Source organism: Ischnura elegans, chromosome 1 (genome assembly GCF_921293095.1).
Source record: "Ischnura elegans chromosome 1, ioIscEleg1.1, whole genome shotgun sequence".
NCBI lineage: Eukaryota > Metazoa > Arthropoda > Insecta > Odonata > Coenagrionidae > Ischnura > Ischnura elegans.
The window spans coordinates 48,086,404-48,105,766 of record NC_060246.1 but is presented as its reverse complement, the minus strand read 5'-3'; the positions used below and the strand labels follow the sequence as shown (position 1 = coordinate 48,105,766).

The following is a 19,363-nucleotide window of genomic DNA, read 5'->3' as shown; positions in this document are numbered from 1 at the left end:
GAAGAAAATCGGATGAATACATTAAAAGGTATTACATGTAAATAATGTAATAAGTGTTCTGAAATTTTTACAAATATTTCTCGTATATGGTTAAAAAAAAGAGCATTTTATCGTAATGCATTGAAATGCATGAAGTGTCGTGATGCATTAGATAGCAATGCCGTCATTCTAGACTACCGTATGCCCTCGTTTGCACGTCGTCTATGGAGAGCTCAACCTCATGGCTAGCACTGAAGCTGAACCTCGACTACGATTTACGCTGACTTAAAGACATCGAACAGAACGCGTTTCACTCCGATTGCTCCGCAGGAAGTCATCAAAACTCTACGCTTTGCAAAAAAATAAGAAAACGTTCGCCAGTACATTAACGCCGGATGGTTATTTTTATTTCCCCGGCTGGTGCGCGAGGTGCTCCCTTACGACTGGATGCTCAACGAGAACGATGCACGGAGAGCAAACCTCTCTCTCTCTTTGCTCCTATCTAAGTCTCTCCGTGTATTTCCCGTCGTAATGCTCCCTCTCCTGGCGGGCCTCTGCTCTACTCGTGCGTCCTTTCTCTTTTATCCCTCCGAGATTTCCAATCTGGGACCATTTGTATGCTCCCATTTCTCCCTCCCCGACCTCTCTTATTTTCGCGCCCCAGTGCCCATATTTTCGTCTATTTTTCCATCCTCTCTCTATGCCTTAGCCTTCCTTCTCCTTTTTTCGACTCCGCGAAGACGCACCGGGCCGGAGCACCTTCTTCCTCTTCCGACGCCGTCGGCGGGGAGAGCGCGGGGAAGACGATGGGAGAGGAAGGGTTAAAGGTTGAAAGCACTCGAGTCATGTGAAGCGGCGTCATTTGAAGTGAGGGGCCGTTTGCACCTCCTTACCTGAAGGATGGGCAGGTGTAAGGCAGAGTGTTGTGGGAGGTTGGTTCGGCTCTGGGGGAGGCGGGTGAATGACTGGGGGGAGAGGATTGGAGGCGCGAATAAAGATTGGCTTTTGGTAGGAGACGAGCATACTTAAAGGTGGTGAAATGCATATTTTTTCAATTCTTTGGCAACTATTTAAAAGGCATTCCTATCCCACGGGCTGATGACTTATTCAGTTTCAGTCTAATGGCTTCCCCCTGGATATTTATTAATTCTGAATTCTCGTATACTCCTGAAGTGGTATCAGTGAATGCCAAAGATGTCTCTGTATTTCCATTTTCGTACCCTCAGTTTTCACACGGCTGCTATAGATACGTATAATTAGTACATATGCCTTACTTTCTGTCCCAATTTCCCTTGATTACCTCTCCATGATAGAACTTCAGTGGAAACGATAATTTATGGAGTGCATATTTTAGCCTTTTTCACGGTAGGTAGATACCTAAAATGAAATTAAATTTAAGCCTTCATGCAAGGATTTGGATGCAATGGTCGAGCTAGTGTATTAGGTCTTATTTAAATCTAGTGATGCGACATCCCTGAATATTTACCAATGAAAACATAATAATGCTGTATAAACATTTTTACGTGGTGTACTGAATCAAATGCTTGTTGTTTTAGTTTGTTATCTGAAGGAGCAGATCCGTTCTCTCTCCCCGCCAAGATCTGAAGAAAGACTTTGACGAAAGGAAGTGCTTCCAACCACCTTGTCCTGACGAAGAATGAGGATAGAATGCAGCCCTTGCATCGTGGGTAGGGGGAGGCCCAGTCTTAAAGAGGAGAGGCTCTAGGAAGGGGTATGAGTTTGAAGCGTATATAAAATAAGGTTATATAAAGGGTGGGGCTCCCTTTCTTCCTTTATAGAGGGTGGTCGAGGGGTTAACATTCTGCGGAGGCCATATCACAGGAATGGGGTGGATTCTTTGGTGGGGGGCTGTACGCGGATCCGCCGGGGCTGGATTGCTCTCGCTACGGGACTACAGTGTGCGAAAGTGTACTCTATTGAGGAGACGTGATGATGGCTATGAATATTTTATCGCCGAGTCCTCAGAAGTCTCCTTGTACGGCTCCTTTGGATATACTCCGTCTACGTTTCTTTTTTTCCCTTTCTTATCCTGAACGTTAGCTTAAAGTTTATCGAACTTAATTCCCATTCTTCCCAGCGAAATTTGTTTTTATATCTCTTTAGTAATATCCTCTGAAGTCTCAAAAATATGCTGTGATCAGTAAACAAATGGTGGCTATTTAGATAGCCAGTTGTTTGACCCTTTTCTATGGATATTTTTACGTATGTTCCTATCGTGTGAAGTCTCGAATTATTATTGCTGCATAGTTATGAGTCCAAATGAATGAATTCAACGACTATTATAGCAAACGATCCACATAGATGCTTGGTAGAATTTATTATGCTAAAGTGTTCTTTTAGCTCCACTTCTACTTGCGATAGATATAATACTCTTCTATATTCAACTTAGACTTATCATAAAATTTTTCGTTAGAGCCTGAATACTTACGTAATACTGCGTAAAGTAGCGAAAGTAAATTAGCGTCAAGAAAAAGGATATTAAGATAGTCCAAATTTCATATCTATTTGAGAAATTTTCTACCTTCATCATCGGTGGATAAACAAGGTTCGCGATTCTACTGCCATGGGAATGCAATGAAGATTATTTATGTAAGCATACAATTTTCATTTCAGTTCATTTTTGGAAAGCTTTGCTCATCTTTTGATAAAAGAAATACCTCGCTTATAAATTTTCCCTTTACCTACCGGGGAAATTAAATTGACCCGTAAAAAAAGTGCCTTTCCGTTTTTTCCCCCTTTTGCCATACCGAAAATGTGCTTCGGAGGTGTGTAAGCGAATTTTATATCACGTTCCTCTCAGTGTTGATTAGCTGCGTCATCAGGATTCCTCCCTGGCCCCCTGTCAAGTTTCTGCTTTATTTACCCTTCCAACCGAATTTCATGGATGCTGAGTCCTGTTACGGTACTGCGTGGGCGTGCCAAATCGATAGCGTGTTGTCAAAACTTTCCCGTGCCTAATCATGCATAACTCATTGACGGAAAACCTCCGCGTTAGGGTTACGCTGAATTTTTCATCGCTGAGTTTAGGGTCACCCTGCTGCTATTGAGAGGCATTTTCATGGGGCATTTTTTTCATTTTTTATTGCGACAAAGTTAAAAAGTGTGCCTTTTGATTTTTCCGTTTCACCATTAGGAGTTGGTATAAGCTGTTATATACGATATTTTTAATCGAAATTAATTATAAACATCTAGCAATAAATTTTTTTGTGAAAAACTAAGTAAACCTATTCCTTTTTGCAGCTAAATGTTCATGAATCGTTCTTCTTTTATACGCTAAGACCTTCCATCCACCTTTGTCAAAAATTACAGGATGTTCAAGGGAGAGGATGTGTTTGTGAGTTTAGAAGACTAGATCCTATTACTAGTTTCTCGAAAAGGATTTCAGCGGGTTGCAAATGGCATGGCATCAGGTTGTGGTGTTTCCATCCTTTATTGCTGGCTTTTAGGTAATATTTTTCATCTATTACATTAATAACTAGTAGGTTTGGAATATGGGATAATTATATTTAACTCTTTTGGGAATGTGAATTTATCTACTCAATGAGGCACAAAAATATTCGAATATGTTCTTTCATTTTCCATGTATTAATTGCCTACCATAGTTAATCCATGTTTTAGTCAAATAATGGGACCGATTTAATTTTGAAAATATTACTGCAAACAGAAAAAAATATCGATATTTATTTAGCTTTATAAATTTCACGGAACATTATTTTGTGATTCAAAAAAAAAAAAAGAAAAAAATACTGGATGAAATAGTCTTGTAATAAATACTTAATTTACTCTAATATATTCACGTATATTTGGACCCATAAATCTGTAACAGCAATAGAAAATTTTATTCATAATAAGTGCAGCTTTTAAGCGCACCAGAATAACAAGCTTGCGGGAGTAATTTCATTCAAATTAGCTGCGTCATTTTTCAGCACAGGTAAATTGAAATGTTCGAAACGGCTGGGCATAATTATTATTCCATTATACTGCTGTTCTTATGAATGAAATTACATGACACTATTTAATACGGATTAACCTGAGTAGCTTAGTATCATTTGAAATTAATTTTTAATGAGCTCCTCGAAAACCATAACTTGCTGCTATAACTCACTGAGTCAATTATTGCATTTGAATATAGTATGCGGTCCAACATTTTACGCGGAATGAGCATATTTATTCATTTCAGCTGTTGGCAGATGAAACATTTTCTTTGACATTCAAAAGTTTACGATAATACAAATGGGTTTGTAAATTTATCTGTTACTTGTTCCATAAAAATATGCTAAAAAAGATGATTAATGAATTTAATGTTTTCAAAAACAAAATAAACATTTTAATGAATTTAGACATTCATTACATTACATTAAATTCAACAATTAAATCTCTAAACTCTATCCTCACCGTGTTGTAGTGTATCATGACGTAGATTTTATATGGAACTCTACTTTTATCGCGCATGTTCATGCTCATTTTTTTTCAAATGAAAGCGTTCCTTAAAACCATTCCACGAATTTCGAGCTAAATATTCTAAAGCATCTTTATCAACGTGAAAAGCTAATCGCAGCTTTCCCAGCTATCTTTGTTTTTTTATCGTATATATATTGAGAACCAAAATAGAAAACGAGCCGGTCGAAATTGTGAAACATATTAAGATGACCTGTCTTTAAAGAGACGACTATCCGCATTAAGCCCAGCCGTCACCGTTCAATTTCGCAGACTGAGGAGGAAGGAGACTTTTTAAGCGCCAGCGGGTGGTGAATTCGTCGCTTGATTACCATTTAGGGGAGTGTACTTCAATAAGCTCTTTGCCAGCCGTCTTAAACAATTAAACTGAAGAGTGGCGTTTATTAAAGGTACTCTAGCCACTAATACGTCCGCCCGTCCCTGTACACGAGCTATTTCATTTTTAATGGAATACTTTTGTCCAGAGTACCAATGTGAGTGCGAGTGGCCTTTCCCCCTTTCATTGCGACTTGTTCTCATTTAATCTGCCTCCCTCGGTCCAGTCGCATTGGCGTCTCTGTGAGACTTCTCTCCCAACTCGCGCCCTCGAGGGCCTTTACGAGGCAGACAGAAGTATCAGCAGTAGCCGGGCGATTTATTCGTCTGCAGTCGGAGGGATCGGGAGGACCGCGCGTAAGTCAGCGGATCAAACTGGTAAGCTGAGATTCCACTCGCACGAATGCTTTTCAATTTTCACTTAACAATCAGGGAACAAAGTGCTAATGTGAACGCATTTTATAACTCACTTTCCCCTCGATAATTTTTGTGTCGGAGAGGTTTACTTGAATTGCTTGCGCCGATTGTTTAACCTTCAATCTTTAAAATTAAGTTTGAATTATCTTAATATTTTCACGATATCTTGAGATGAAAATGCTATTAAGCTTGTGGGGGTTGTAATTGATCATATTATAAACTGAACTCACAGTTTTCTCATTTTTGTAATTTCAGATTCTTCTCTCTTGCAAATACGCTTTAGAAGCATTCGCTGTCAATGTGTAGAGTACTTATAAATATATATTAAAGAAACCTCTCGCCAATGTCAATGGTCTTAACATTCCCATATTTTCTGAACTGTTTACTAGATTTTTTCATTACTAGGAATTAACTCGTGCTGCACCTTCGTTCTTATTATGCCTCTTTCTTTCTGTGATTGAAGTAACATTTATAACTTATCTTCCGAGAAAGTTTCATGAAAATTAATAACTGATCCCTAGTATTTAGTAATATTGTTCTCTTTCTGCAAAATTTGAATAGTTGTTTTATAATTTATTGCCAAATCAGTCATCATCAAATTTTTATTCAGAAATTTTGATTTTTGTTTATTGATATTCAATATCATCTTAGATTTTTCACCCTCATAATCGGAGTAAATTCATTATTAATATTTAAATTGTAATAGCGATTGTATAAAGGTGCATGTAAGCATTGGATTTGAATTCAGTTGTATCTCGCGAGCGAAATGTCAAACTATATAGTGAATTTGATTATGTGCATCAAATGGTAAGTTTTTTAATTTTACTTAATTTGTTAATATTGCCGGATCTTATCATTACAAAGCATATAACTCAAAATTTTCATTTCTCTGACTTCCCATGTCAGAGCTATGTATTGTCCTTTGGAATGTCCATTTATCTGTTCTCGTTATCGCTCTCGTGAAGAAGATGCCGGCCCCTATCCCAGCGCTGGCTATTACAGTACCGTTCGGTTGATACGCACCGTACTCCTATGCATAGAAATGAGAGGTAGTTGAAATCTATTTCGATTGTAATTGCGACGACCGGGTCACCGATTTAATAACGGCCTTTCCCGTTTGCAGAGATTCTAGTCCGGGTGAAAAAATAGGAAGTCGATGCGGAAATCGATCGGAATTAACGCTTTCGATAAAAGTATTATGAGAGCCGAAGTGGGGTTAAAGAAGGATAAATTAAATTCTGGGGTTAGTATTGGAGAATCCAAGAGAGGGGAAATGTGGGTATGACGAATAAGTAGCCTGTGAAAGCTATATTTTTGAAGGGAAAATTAAAGGACTTAAATTAGTAGTCAAATCAAGATTTTGTAGATTGAAGCTACTCCTAACTCTTCACTTTGGTGCTCTGCTGTCAGACCACGTTCTTGATCACACCTTCATAAATAAATAATTCGTAATTAAATATAAAGTTAAACATTAACTTTACCTATAATTATGTATTTGTAGGATTTATATCGTTTCTCTTGATAAATTATCCTAGGTTTTCCTGTGCATAATCTTGAGTGTTAATGAAGCGCATATTCCGATATTTTCTCTTCGCTCATAGTGCAACTTACAATACGTTTCATAGGAATCAAAGGGAAGTTACTGTTAATGCATGGAGATGGTGGAATGTGTTGATGAGCTGGAACGAGGGAAATGAAGGAAAAATGTGCGGGAGAAAGTGAGAGGAATGAGAAGGTGTCAAAAGGGAGCAAAGAGTGAGGAGCGGAGAATGACAAATAAAAAGAAGAGGATCCCTCGACGTGTGTTTTTGTGTGTTTCCTGTGAGCGGTTCGGTCCCCACCTCTCGCCCTGTTATTTATTTCCACGAGGAACGGCGAAACAAAGGAGATTGCTTCAATTACCAGGGAAAGGGGACGCGTGAGTGTGTGTGAGTGAGTGTGTGATCGGGAGGGTTGGTGGTGGAAGGGGTGTGGGGATGGCAGCCAAATGGACTGGGTTGTGGTGGGGGTTGCGTGTTGGGGGAGGTTGCGGGTGGGAACGAATGGCCCGATGGGAAAACGAAGTGTCCTCCAACCCCCTTTTCTCCCGCAAGTGACTTCCACCCTCGTCTACCCCTTCCCCTCTATCCCTCTCCGAATGCCAACTCTATGTGCAAACAACGGCTCCCGCACATGTGGCCGAAGCATCTATCCCCTCTCTCCACCATTTTTCTGTTTTGTTTCCTCTTCTTTTTGCGGAAACCTTCGTTGTAGTCTCATCGTCGCCATGGTGAAATACGGATATTTTATCTGTGGTGACAGCGTCGCTTGTGCTGACTCTAAGTGTAAGGGTCAGTTTCTTTTTGAGCTATTAGGAAAATAACTTTTACTCAGATACTATATAGCGAAAACATATTGTCCGAAATTAAAGAATTTTTATTGAAATTATTATACAGTCACTGTCGCGTCAAATAAGTTTCCCTAATTTTTTAATTTGATCATTGAGATAGGCGTCAAAGAAATGAAAGAGATAGCTTCAGGAGTAAAAATTCACGGTAATAAATAATCATAATGCAATTTTGCGATGACGCAGAAGTCACAGCAGAGGCAGTGAGAGATCGGAAGAAAATTATATTTACTAAATAAAACATAAATAATAGATATGAGCAGAAAATCAATGTAAATATTGCAATTAATCTGTACTAGACGAGAAGATTCGAAGACCAATGTGAAACTAAGAAACCATAACCTTTAAGTGGTGAAGTAGTTCTGTTGCTGGGATAGCCGGGTGACCAACGATGAAAGAAGCAGGAAGGAAATAGTTATTAGAATACCCCAAGTGAAGAGGAGAGTCCTCAAAGAGATTTTTTTGCAGCTGAAAGTATAAGCGCTTATAAGTTATAAAGCAATTTACTATAACCTACATCAAAAGAATGCATCTTTATAGTAGAGAAGAATGGACATTAACAGCAACGGAGAAACTAAGGTTGGAAGATTTCCAAATATGGGGTCACAGAAAATTATTGAGATAAAATGGGTAGATTGCGTAAATTAAGCAAAATAACTAAGAAAATAGGGAAAACCTTTCGTTGAAGACGGGACAATTTCATTGACCACATCATGATACACGATGGCCTGGTGAAAAGTATCGTTGAAGGGCAAGTGGAAAGGAAGATAGGCGCCACGGATGATGTACATGTACAATGTTCATAAATGTCTCCTAATTAAAAGAAGTAGGTACAGTGAAGTGATCATATTAGTGTAAGAATACGGAGCGTACAATTATGATTAATTGATATCATTTTTGCATCTTGAACATCTGAGAGGGAGTTAATGTATTTAAAAACAGCTTTTAATAAAAATAACGAAATTAAATTCATAGTTTTTATGTAATTATAAACAATCATATCTAAATCGGTATCAAGACCATATCGAAACAAATTCATCTATTGGAAATATTGATAATAAATATTAGTTCCGAGCAAGACTTATCGAAACCAATTTTGCCTCGGGGCACGGGTGCTGTATCTGACAAACTCTGTCTATGATACTGGACTAACACTCACCGATGGAGAGGTCTTTCTTCACATCACCCACACCTTTTTCGTCACTCGCATATTTTACCTCCGTGGCTCTCTTTTCCTTCTCATCCTAACTCGATTCTTTCACTGTGCACGTCTGCGATTTAAACATGTATCCGCTTCAATTTCTGGCCAGACCTCGAGAAGGGCTCGACGTGCCACCCCTCTCCTAAGCCCACCGCCTCACTCTCATTCATGCATTCCGTGGTCACATGATGAGGGCGCATTGTTTTCCTGTTTTTGTATTTCTATTTACTCCTTGCGGTGCGATACGAGCGCGGAAATAAAGAGAAGAAAGGGGGGTACGGGGAAACGGTTGGGGAGGTCTGGATAATACTTCATTTGCGTCGCATTGGTTTCGCAGTGCACCTGATGGGAATTGATCATTCTTCTGTTTTTTTTCTATTCCACGGATGTCTCCTTCCGTAGCCACGGCCGCAAGGCTCGCTTTGCCATTCATGGTTTGAGCAATCGAGGCCTGTATCGCGTGCGCGCGGTGCGATTTGAATAACAAAAGGTCCTGCGCTCACATTTTGGAAAAATAAAACAGGTTCTCCGGCCGTATGGATTGCTTTAAACGGAAACTCTTTGCTGTGATTTGAATCCCAATGTGACGATAGTGATAGGGATTCGGAAGTAATGTGGCGCGCGAGAGGGAAAATATTTTCTTAAAAGTTACCGTCTTGACTCAAAAAGTGGTTTCGTTACATAATCTAAATTTTTATTCGGATTTGTATTGTTATGGTCGTAAATGTGTACCATAGAATTTGATGCGTGTATTCATGGTAATTAAGAATTGAAATCGAAAATCTTCACTTAAAGTCTGATGTAAAATTCCGTCAAATCTCGTCTCCGTCATGTCTGTCTCCTGTACCTGATGTCCGTCATAAAAAAGAGTCATGAGATATATGAAACATGATTTTAAAGTTGAAAAAAATTACTATATTGCATTTAGCGTTTTTTTATTTCGGGCGGTTCCAACATCTAATCAACCGTGGGAATTTCCTACAATGCCAATACCAAGGATTGATTTCACTTTTGTGCTGTGAATATGGAAGGGTTTGATGAAATATTTTTGGAATGTATTAAAAAAATATTTTTAATATTAGGAAATGCCTCCAATTATTGATTGTACCGGTGAAAATGACGGCGTACAAAATTGAAGATAGAGGTTTATAGCAATTGCTGCTGAATAAAATATTTGAGTCGTATTTTAATTGGACTGAGGAACGTATTCAGTGAGTATTGCAAGTAAACAACCTTCAACAGCAAAAAATTGGAATTTCATTGAAAACTTTGCGCAACGAATACATAATGTTTCAATAATTGCAAACGTGTCCTCAGTTAATATGGTCGTCTAATGAAATGAAATCAAGCATTCTTCTCTCATTGTATTTTTATTCCATTTACCTGTGTGAGTCCCACTGTTGCGGATAGGTTAAGTATTGTGTGCATGCTTCCCTTTTTTCTTATATGCTGTGCCTTAAATAAAAAATGCGTTCTTAATCTGGGTAGTATTATATATGAAAGCACTGGACTTTTCTGTTCCTTTATTCAGGACAAATGAAGAGTAAGTACCTGCATAATAGAGGCTTATGAGCACATTGTCCTTTCAAACGTCTCCGTCGAATTCACTCAGCTAGCTGAGCGTTTCCGATCATATTAGGCGTCTCGGATATTCGAAGTTCTCCTGCCTATATCTCATCTCATTCGTGCGAGTGCTTGTCATTCTAGTGGTTCAATATCTCGCCGGCCATCTATCTCCGATACACCTATCTGCTCTAGTCGGCCGGTATCACTGATGTCAAACACTGAAATCAGCCTCTACTCCTCTTTCTTCCTCGTGTTCCTTCTACTTCCATATCTTAATCATCCTTCTCCCTTTTTTCCTTGGCTTGTTGATTTGAATGATGGAGGATGTTATGGGGAAGAAATACCATATAAAGAGAAATAGAACTTAATAACGTTCAATGAGAATTAGCTCGAGCAAAGAACGCAGGTACTGCAGTGAATAAGGAAACGTCGCATGTTAATGCATTCATCTCTCCGGGAAGCACAAGAACTCAAAATTCAAATTATAGCGAAAGATGGGAGAAGCAACCGTAAAATATGGAGTAAGGCAAGAAAATTAAGCTTTTTGCAAAGATCAAAAGCCCCTTTTCAGCAAAAAATAACTGTTTGTGCTTGAGGAATAGGATTTTACTAGGATACGTAAGCATGGGGCGTTGCCCTGAATGGGTGAGAAACTATGAAAGAAGAGAATAGGAGGCATGGATCTTTTGAACGCTGGTCATACCGAAGGGTACTCAAGAAAATTTAGAAAGATAACATTGCGATCGGAGAGGTTTATTGGTAAATAAATGAAAGATTGGCAGATGAAGATGTGATGAAGATATTGTTAGTAGCTATTGCAGAAGGTTATACTAGTAGTATTAGTAGAAGTAGTAGTATGTAGAGTAGAAGGGGAAGATCTTGATTGATTATTTGAAATTGTTAGTGAAGGACTGGCGCCACACCAGCCATACCCATAGGGTAGCCGTTCAGCCGTTAGGGCCGTCAAAGCCAAAGATTTAATGCAAATGAAATACTCACTCTGTAAGCGGTGTGCTGAAGGAGAGAAACTCTTCGTAAAATCATAGGTTTGCAAACCAGCTGGCTGAAATTCTGATTGAAGAATATTGTTACTTGTGATATCTGGAGTGTGACATCTCATCTACCCATCCAAAGAACACGGGTTCGAATACCTCAAGGGCAGTTTTTCCCTCTTCCAGGCAATAATGTAGGTGAGCGTGGAATAAGTATATTGTGACATTGGATGTTTTCTTTACAGCTAGTCAAACTCAACTGGGAATATGTATTTCAATGACCCTTTGTTACGGGTTTTCAATTATAAAAGCTCTAGCCTGGAAGGGGGAGGAGCTTGAAAATGGTTAAGATTTTAAAGGAATGCGAGAAATGATACGACAGCGGAACATTGAAAGCAGCGCCATTTGACCGAGCTAAATCTTTATTTCTGCTTTTATCAAGTTACTGTTAACCATGTGTCAGCTTTTATTATCTATGTCGAGAGATTTTATGTATGTGAAAGGACAATGATTCTTAAATATTCTCAATAATTTGTAAACCCGCCTGCAAAATTTTAAGTGGAAAAACATTGGATTTGAATAGGATTTGAAACCAGATATCCTGAATACCGACAAAATTTGATACTATTTACTCTCTCTAGCTATTATCTTCAAATGGGAACTTGAGGCGAATTTAAACGCGCGATGAAGTCGACATCGTTTGCTACTTTCCCTCTCGCTGTTCCGTTCTATTTTTCCTCTTTCACTCGCCGCTTCCCCTGGACCCATACACCCATTTCTTTCCTCAAACTCGCCTCATTTTCCGCACACCTCCTCTCCAGCTAGCCCCTCGCTTTTTCATATCTTCCCTCTGGAGTCCACCGCCTGCCTTCCCATCCACGCCCACCCTATCCCCTTTCATCATTCGCCACTCTTGCCCTCGCTCCGATATCGCCCTCAAACCCCGTTTGATTGGATTTTTGCCTCCGCCATGAAATCATGATTTCATAAATTGCCAATGGAGGGCGGAGTGACTGGAGCCGGGCTTTTGGGGGTGACTGGTGTATACGATCATGGAAGGGAGTGGTCGAGAATAGGAAGGCACCCATGCGGCTGAGAGAGCGAAATAAAAAGGTGGCTTTGGCCTAATATGACCTGTCTGCAGTGATCTTCTGATGTGCTCGCATTTTAGAAAACACGAACCGAAGACTAATGGTAGCCTAAGCCTCGTTTAGAATAACCTAACTCGGTGGAAGTCGGTTTAATGTTGTTGATTGTGAAATTACGAAGCATGAACTCACTAGCGTATCTCGATACGACCAGTGAAGCATGTCTGAGGAAACCGTTGGGAAGAGGATATTAAATTATCTCATATTCATGCGTTTGCACCTTCAGACCTCAAGGGCTGTAATTTCACCCTCTGACATTTTCGCATTTTCTCGCCATATTATTCAAAATCGGTATCAATATTTTTCTAGTAAAAATTCATCATTTTCTACATCCATCATTTCTCTACAAGCTAAAACAGCCAATGCAAGAACAACTTAAGTATAGATACTTTCCAGTAAGGTGGCATTTCAAGGAGGATTAATCGATTGCACAAGTTTATTGATCACTTCCAAAATACCAATTGTCCGTGATATTAGCGTTGATGAAAATAATGTTGATCGTTATCTCACGGCTATGCTAAGTTGACTTACACCTCGACCACGTTGTGAACTATTTGAAGCCTTTAGCGAGGTGTTACCTCGTTTGGTTTAACCATGCCTTTTTACGTAAACTTGTTGTTAAAGAAGTGTAAAAATCAAAGACAACTACCATTTGTATTTTATTTTTTAGTTTAATAATTGATTTATTCATGCGTCGTGATTTGGAAAGGGCTTGATGCTCAAGATCACGGGGATTGTGTGTGTGTTTAGTAATGATACTGCGCATTGTTGATTATCTAATTTGCCTTTTCAGTGCCAGAAAGGCTCATGTCAGTAGAATATATCTGTTTTAATTTCCACGCTACCTTCTCGATCTTCCTCAATAATGATAGGACTACCTGAGGTGCTTATGTTGGCTTCTTGGTTAAAAAATTGAGGCAGTACATAGGCACATGGATTACAAGATATAAAAAAGTATGTCTACGATTTTTAAAATTTCATTTCAGTAAAATTTTAACGCAATACATTGAATTCACTTCTTTCAATTATTGGTTAAGTTATATATCGCCCGGTTCTTTCAATACTTAACCGCGTTTTATCGCAGATGTTATAGTATTGATTCAGTTACTCTCGTAACACTGGAATTGATTTTACTCCGCGTCATCTCTTTTGTACCATCATTTTAAGTTGTGGAGAAGTGCCAACTAGATGAGTGTAAAAAAGAGAAGTCCAATAGACCGGAGGATAAAAAAAAAAAACGTCTGAAGCAAAGGGACTTTAACGTATGGCGTGTTGTGCCCTAGTCTGTGTGAGTATGCACGGAGCAACTCCCTTTTCGGGCGATGCCGAGGGGATGGAAGGAAAATAAACTCGCTATCGGCTCCTTTGTGCCGGAATTTTATTTACGATACTGGACGATGCGGTGGAAAGCGTAAACAATTTCGAAGGAAAAAACCGCGGGGCGACAGATTGAAAGCTGTTTACTCTGCTCGCATGCCGTGGATAGGGTAAAGCGGTAAAGCAGTGGCGAATGGACCAAAATGAGTCCGCGGGAAGAGCGATTGATTTCTTGGTCGGGAAATTGGATTTTTTACTTGGTGTTTAATATTGTACACAAAGTATTTTAGTTTCTTTGCCGGAATGCTCTCTTCTCTAAGCATGATAATTTTTAGTTATAATTTATTCACCTATATAAATAAGCTTCGTTCAACTGATTTTTATTCTCCCAGCAACGTTTGAGAACCCCTGCATGGTTGTTACATAAAATTTTTGTGCTCTGAATCAATAAATATGGTATTCATGTTAGATTACGTTAGCTTTTTATCTTTACATGTGAGTTAATTGTGCTAATATTTTGTTTTTAGGTAAGGCGTAGTTCCTCGGACCTCAACCCATTCTGATATCAACTGAGCTACATTTATATGGTATTTTAAAAGCAGTTAAGTGCTGCACTTAGTCACATCCTTGATTTTGTAAGTACATTAGAATTAAGTGTGTTCCCATGACATCTTTAGCGAGTAAATATAAAAAGACGGCATGATAAATACTGAAGCGGTTCCCACCTTTTTGGTTAGCACGGGCTTTGTGAGAGATTAAGTGTTTAAAACATTAAATCTCTCACAAGTCAGGTAAATTTTAGGCTTTAAAATTCATTAATCAAAGTTTATCTTAGTATATCCAATTTATGATAATTATAATTAGTTTTTAGTCATAATTTATCCGCATAATTAAGTCGAAAAAGCTATAAATGCTGAACAAATAATAGTGCCTGTCAATGACGATTTAACCGCTAGTACTAAACAGTGAATATTTGCAGGAAGAATTTTATATGAAACAATATGCTTTATTGGCTCTCTGTGTGTAGTCCGTGGACATAATTATTATAAATTGGGCACAGTTATAAAGCTCTAACGAGTAGGTACACTCAGAAAAGATTTCCACCTGGTGTCCGAATAAAAGTTAATGAACTTTGAAGACGTTAAAGTTTTAGTTTTTTTCTTTTGTGAGGGGCCACTTGAGGTTTAATATTTATTTTTACTATAAACAAAAAATTAATATATTATGAAATCAATTTTTCGTCATCCATTATTCAAAAAATAGTAGTAAAAAAAACGGGTTCTTGGTATGAGTGTAATACTTGAATTGCACTCAGGTGGAGGAGATAAGAATTCTTAGAATTTTAAGGATTAATTTCTTGCAAAACTGAATATGATGAAGGAGATTCTGCTACGAAGAAAATGTCATGAGATAAATAAATACGCGGAAGAAATATGTCATTAAGAACTCTGATTTGCTTTGCTAAAACGGGAAATAAATATGATAGGGACGTCATTCCGCTGTGGGATAAATGATGTGACAGAAGCAGAGAAGAAAGACCGTCGCCGGCTGAGGGGCATAAAAAAGAAGGCTGAAAAAGATCCGGCAGCTTTTATTTTTTCGCATTTGGCAAACTTTTTTAATCGGAGGTAGTGTTTGCTCTTCTTTTCCATTGTTACTTCTCTTCCCTTTGCAGGAAAGTCTTTTCAACCACTCATTTTGGGACTTTATGGATCCTGTAAATGGAGCTTTAGGAAGTTTCATTCCGTACAGTTTTGCTTCTATTTCCGAAACTTTCAACCGCTACCGAGCTTGAGCAAACTTACCTTTGCTTTTAAAATGCAGCTTAACTCCCGTCAAAAAATATTCCCTTCTTTGCCGTAAATGGCAGGCATCACCTCCTACGTCCTTCAGTTGAAGCTTAGCGTTTTAATCTTGCCAGAATAATTTAAACTGCCTCATTTCGTGGAAGCCTTCATTTTTTCATGATGAAACCTGTTTACCACCGTAAAACCTTAATTCTAGATTCTAGAAATTCACTTTGCATCAATGATTTTCAACTTAGCTGATATTCTTCTCAAAAACTTTTCGCTTTCTCGTGGAGGCAATTTGACGCTTCGTTGAAAATTACTTTTACAATTATAAGTGGAAGCATAATTCTGAATAGAAACCGATTATTATGCTTAAGAATGCATTTATATTATTTAATTAGTAATTTTACAAAGATTTACATCTTCCATCTAGCAAACAGCCATGTTCGGAGATCAATGTGTCCTTGGTAATATTTGGGATTATGAATAGTCTATTTTTGTACTAATGTTATATATTCGAGTAATTCATATTAAACGAATCACAATTATAGCGTCATTGTTAACATTCAAAAGTTTATTGTGTTGGCATAGTGAATTTTGTCTCATTATTAACCAAATTTCATAAAGCTATCATGATCAATGAGGGAACTCAATCGAAAAATATGGGGTAGAAATTCTTTTCGTTGGAAAAGATGCCATAAAAAATTGAAGGAAGGCTGTACAAATTACATTTAGAAAAAAGTATATGTCGATTTCATGATTTAGCTATTAAAAGGGCTTTCGTGGTATCCTTTCTGCAAGGATCAGCTGGGGAATGCAATGATGATTAAATGAGTAGATAAGTGATCGCAGTAGAGATGGAAGTTATAAGGGGCTATCAAATGCGGGAAAGAGATCCAAGAATATATAGTGAAAGGCGATCGTTTTGGAAGAATAGACCTCTGGGATACCTATCCGAAAAAGAGGGCACCTTCCTTCCTGTGAGGGAGATTCACTTTTACCGCGTATCTCATTTATGATAGGCAAAATTTCGAAAACTCAATATTGAAATATAATAATTAAGCTCATAAAGATCCAAAGTGAGCATTATTAAGTAAGTTTTAACGTTCTAAATATTGATTAAATGAGGAATTTTGATTTTCTCCGGAGAGAAAAAATGGGTATCCATTACTTTTGAACGTTTAAGTGTGGACATATTTTTATGGGCGTTATTCACCAGCCCTGTACTCGGTATTCTCTAAATTAGTTACACAACTTTGACGAATAATTGAGAGAAGATACAAATTTTAATATAATTTATATTTTTCTACATTACTACGTCGAAAAAATATTAGGAACTTTGGCTGGGTACCGAGCTTATCTGATTGAGATATGGAGATTTTGAACTCAAATACATGGAATTCATTTCGTAGTGAGGGTACACGGACTACTGAAGTCCTCTGCCTAATGTGTAGCTTATTATATAACTTTCTGCGGACAATTTTTCATATGACAATTATTGCAATGAACTAATGTGAAGGTATTGCGAGGAACATTTTTTCAATTTCTTTCTCTGATGCGCATGATGAAATATTCACAACGAGTTTCAATGCTATTCAATGTGACACCTACCTATATTATTTATAGTGGTATAAACTGTGTCCTTGAGATGAAAGGTCTCCGCGGAGCATGATGTTTTAAAATGCTAATTCAATTTACAGTTGTTAGAAGGTATTTTCCTGCAAATTGCAATGGTAAAGTCGGGATGAAAATGCGATGGGTGGAAATGAATATTTCCAGCAAATTCCTTCCACAAAGAGGAAGGTAAAACAGGAGGCATCCGCCCTCCCCCCGACAATAGGAGTCATGAGTCGTGAAACTGAGTCCTCTGGCGCAACCCATAATTTCAAGCTTGAGTGGAGACCCGTCTCCTCTGGCGAATGCGACTAAGCGGAGTGAGGCAAGTCGGAGCCGTGAGTGTGAATCGCTGGAGATGCGAACGAATCGAATGAAAAAATAGCAGGCGAAGCGGTTGGAGGTGGTGCGAGGGTAGGAGGGGAGATTTGTACACACGTCTGAACTGAAGATGGAATGGAGGAGAAGAAGACGAGTTTCCGGGAAGCGGTACGGAGAATGGTGTTGATGGATGTCGAAGAGGCTTGGCGGAGGTGGGTTGGGTGACGGATTAGGCTCAAGGAAGTGGAGTCGTTTGTCATGGATGGTTTAGAGGTGGGTGCCTCTTTCAGAGCAAGTATAGGTAACTAGAGCGCTGAGGGTGACTTTTAGAGGCCAAAAAAATTACCACAGGAAGTCAGAAAAATTGTTAATTTTAGTGATTGTGTGAAAATTCTGGAATCTCCTCTCCTTAGTGAGCCCTAAATGTGATGAAAATAAAAATGCTCGTTCGAAGGATACTTACCTCCTTCATTTAAGCATGCTATCGACAGGTTGATGAAATAAATACGGACCAGATTGGTAGACAGTAGAATAAGTATATAGCAGACAGAGTAAGTCATTATAAATCGAGGAAACGTGGAAAGAGTGCAAACATTTCATGGAAGAATTATTTTTACTACGAAACCTTTTATTCATATCTATGGACTGGCTAACCGCATGATTTATATCCGATAGTACTTGTAAAGTTCAAAAGTTAAAGGAGAAAATAATTTTCACTTGTAATTTTTTGAGGAGAATCCTTGAATGAATTTTGATATTAGCATCCTCCGTCAAGTAAACCAGCCTCCGACTCATCTTCGAAATTTGCTGATAAGATACCTCACTGGCCATCCTTATCACAAAAGGGCCGGAAAGGGTTATCATCAATGATTTCGGGAATTTTTTTCCCAGTCGTATGCGCAACTTCTCCTAACCTAACTCTGAGATGCCGCTCTGAGGGGAGGACGAGGCGATGGAGGTGAGCGACAACTAAGGGTTTTGAGGGCTGCCGTTAGTCTCGTCTCGGGTGCTCTCTCCTTGAGCCAAGTAGGAAGAGAGTGTGACCCTCGGGAGATAGGGTTGCGAAGGCAAGGGGTTCGTAAGGGTTCTTTTTCCCCCACCCCGCGAGAAGGTAGTCGTGGTTCTGCTGCGGGGGTGTCTCCTAGATTTGTGTGGGTTGGGATAGACAGAGTTAGTTGCTTTAAAGGAGTGGAGACTTCGCATCTTCCCCTGAGCTCACTCGTGGTGGAGGACGGTCTCGGTGGAGGTGGTGGCGTAGGAGAAGGATGGAGGATAGAGAAAGTGGATCGGAGCTTCGTTGGAGTAGTGAGTAGGAGAGAGAGAGAGAGAGTAGCAAGGTAGGGCACCCTCCTCTCCTTGTTACAGTACCACTCGGGTCGGTAATTGCGTCTCCAGGAAGCACGAGATCCAATTTGTGCGACCGAGTGGGCCTTTGACACCAGGGCCTCCACCTCGCTGGATGCTGCCTTGCGGGGACCCTAGGGAGACGGCGCAGGAGGTGGGGAGGGCGGGTGCGGTAGGCACGGCTGATTGGGGTGAGGAGGTTGGCGGGTGTGCGAGGGCGAGATATCCCACCCCCCCCTCCGCATCTCAGCTGCACCATTTCCTCTCCCTTCACCCCTCTCCTCCCCCCCATACCCCTTCAACCTCCCATTTCCTCCGATTTCACCCCCACTTTCCCAATTTTCCCTCCACTTTCTCTGCCTCATGACCCGCGCGCGTCTTTCATCCGTCTCCTCCTCCCCGGGCCGCAAACCTCGAAAACTCAGTCACTTAACTCGCGCGAAACCCCTCTTCCCCCCTCTCTCCTCCTCGCTCTTCCCTCACCACCACCCATC

General features: G+C 39.4%; 1 protein-coding gene across 3 annotated transcripts in view; it reads left to right on the top strand.

The window, feature by feature from the left end:
* Nucleotides 1-19,363, top strand: part of LOC124159516 (discoidin domain-containing receptor 2-like) — a 562,201-nt gene that overhangs the window by 106,815 nt on the left and 436,023 nt on the right. The window contains exon 1 of one of the 3 annotated variants that reach the window (XM_046535387.1): nt 5,083-5,151. The exons of the other annotated variants lie outside the window; for them this stretch is intronic. The gene's annotated coding sequence lies outside the window, so the exon portion shown is untranslated. Of the gene's footprint in view, nt 1-5,082; nt 5,152-19,363 lie in introns of those variants that run through there. 3 annotated transcript variants of the gene reach the window in all.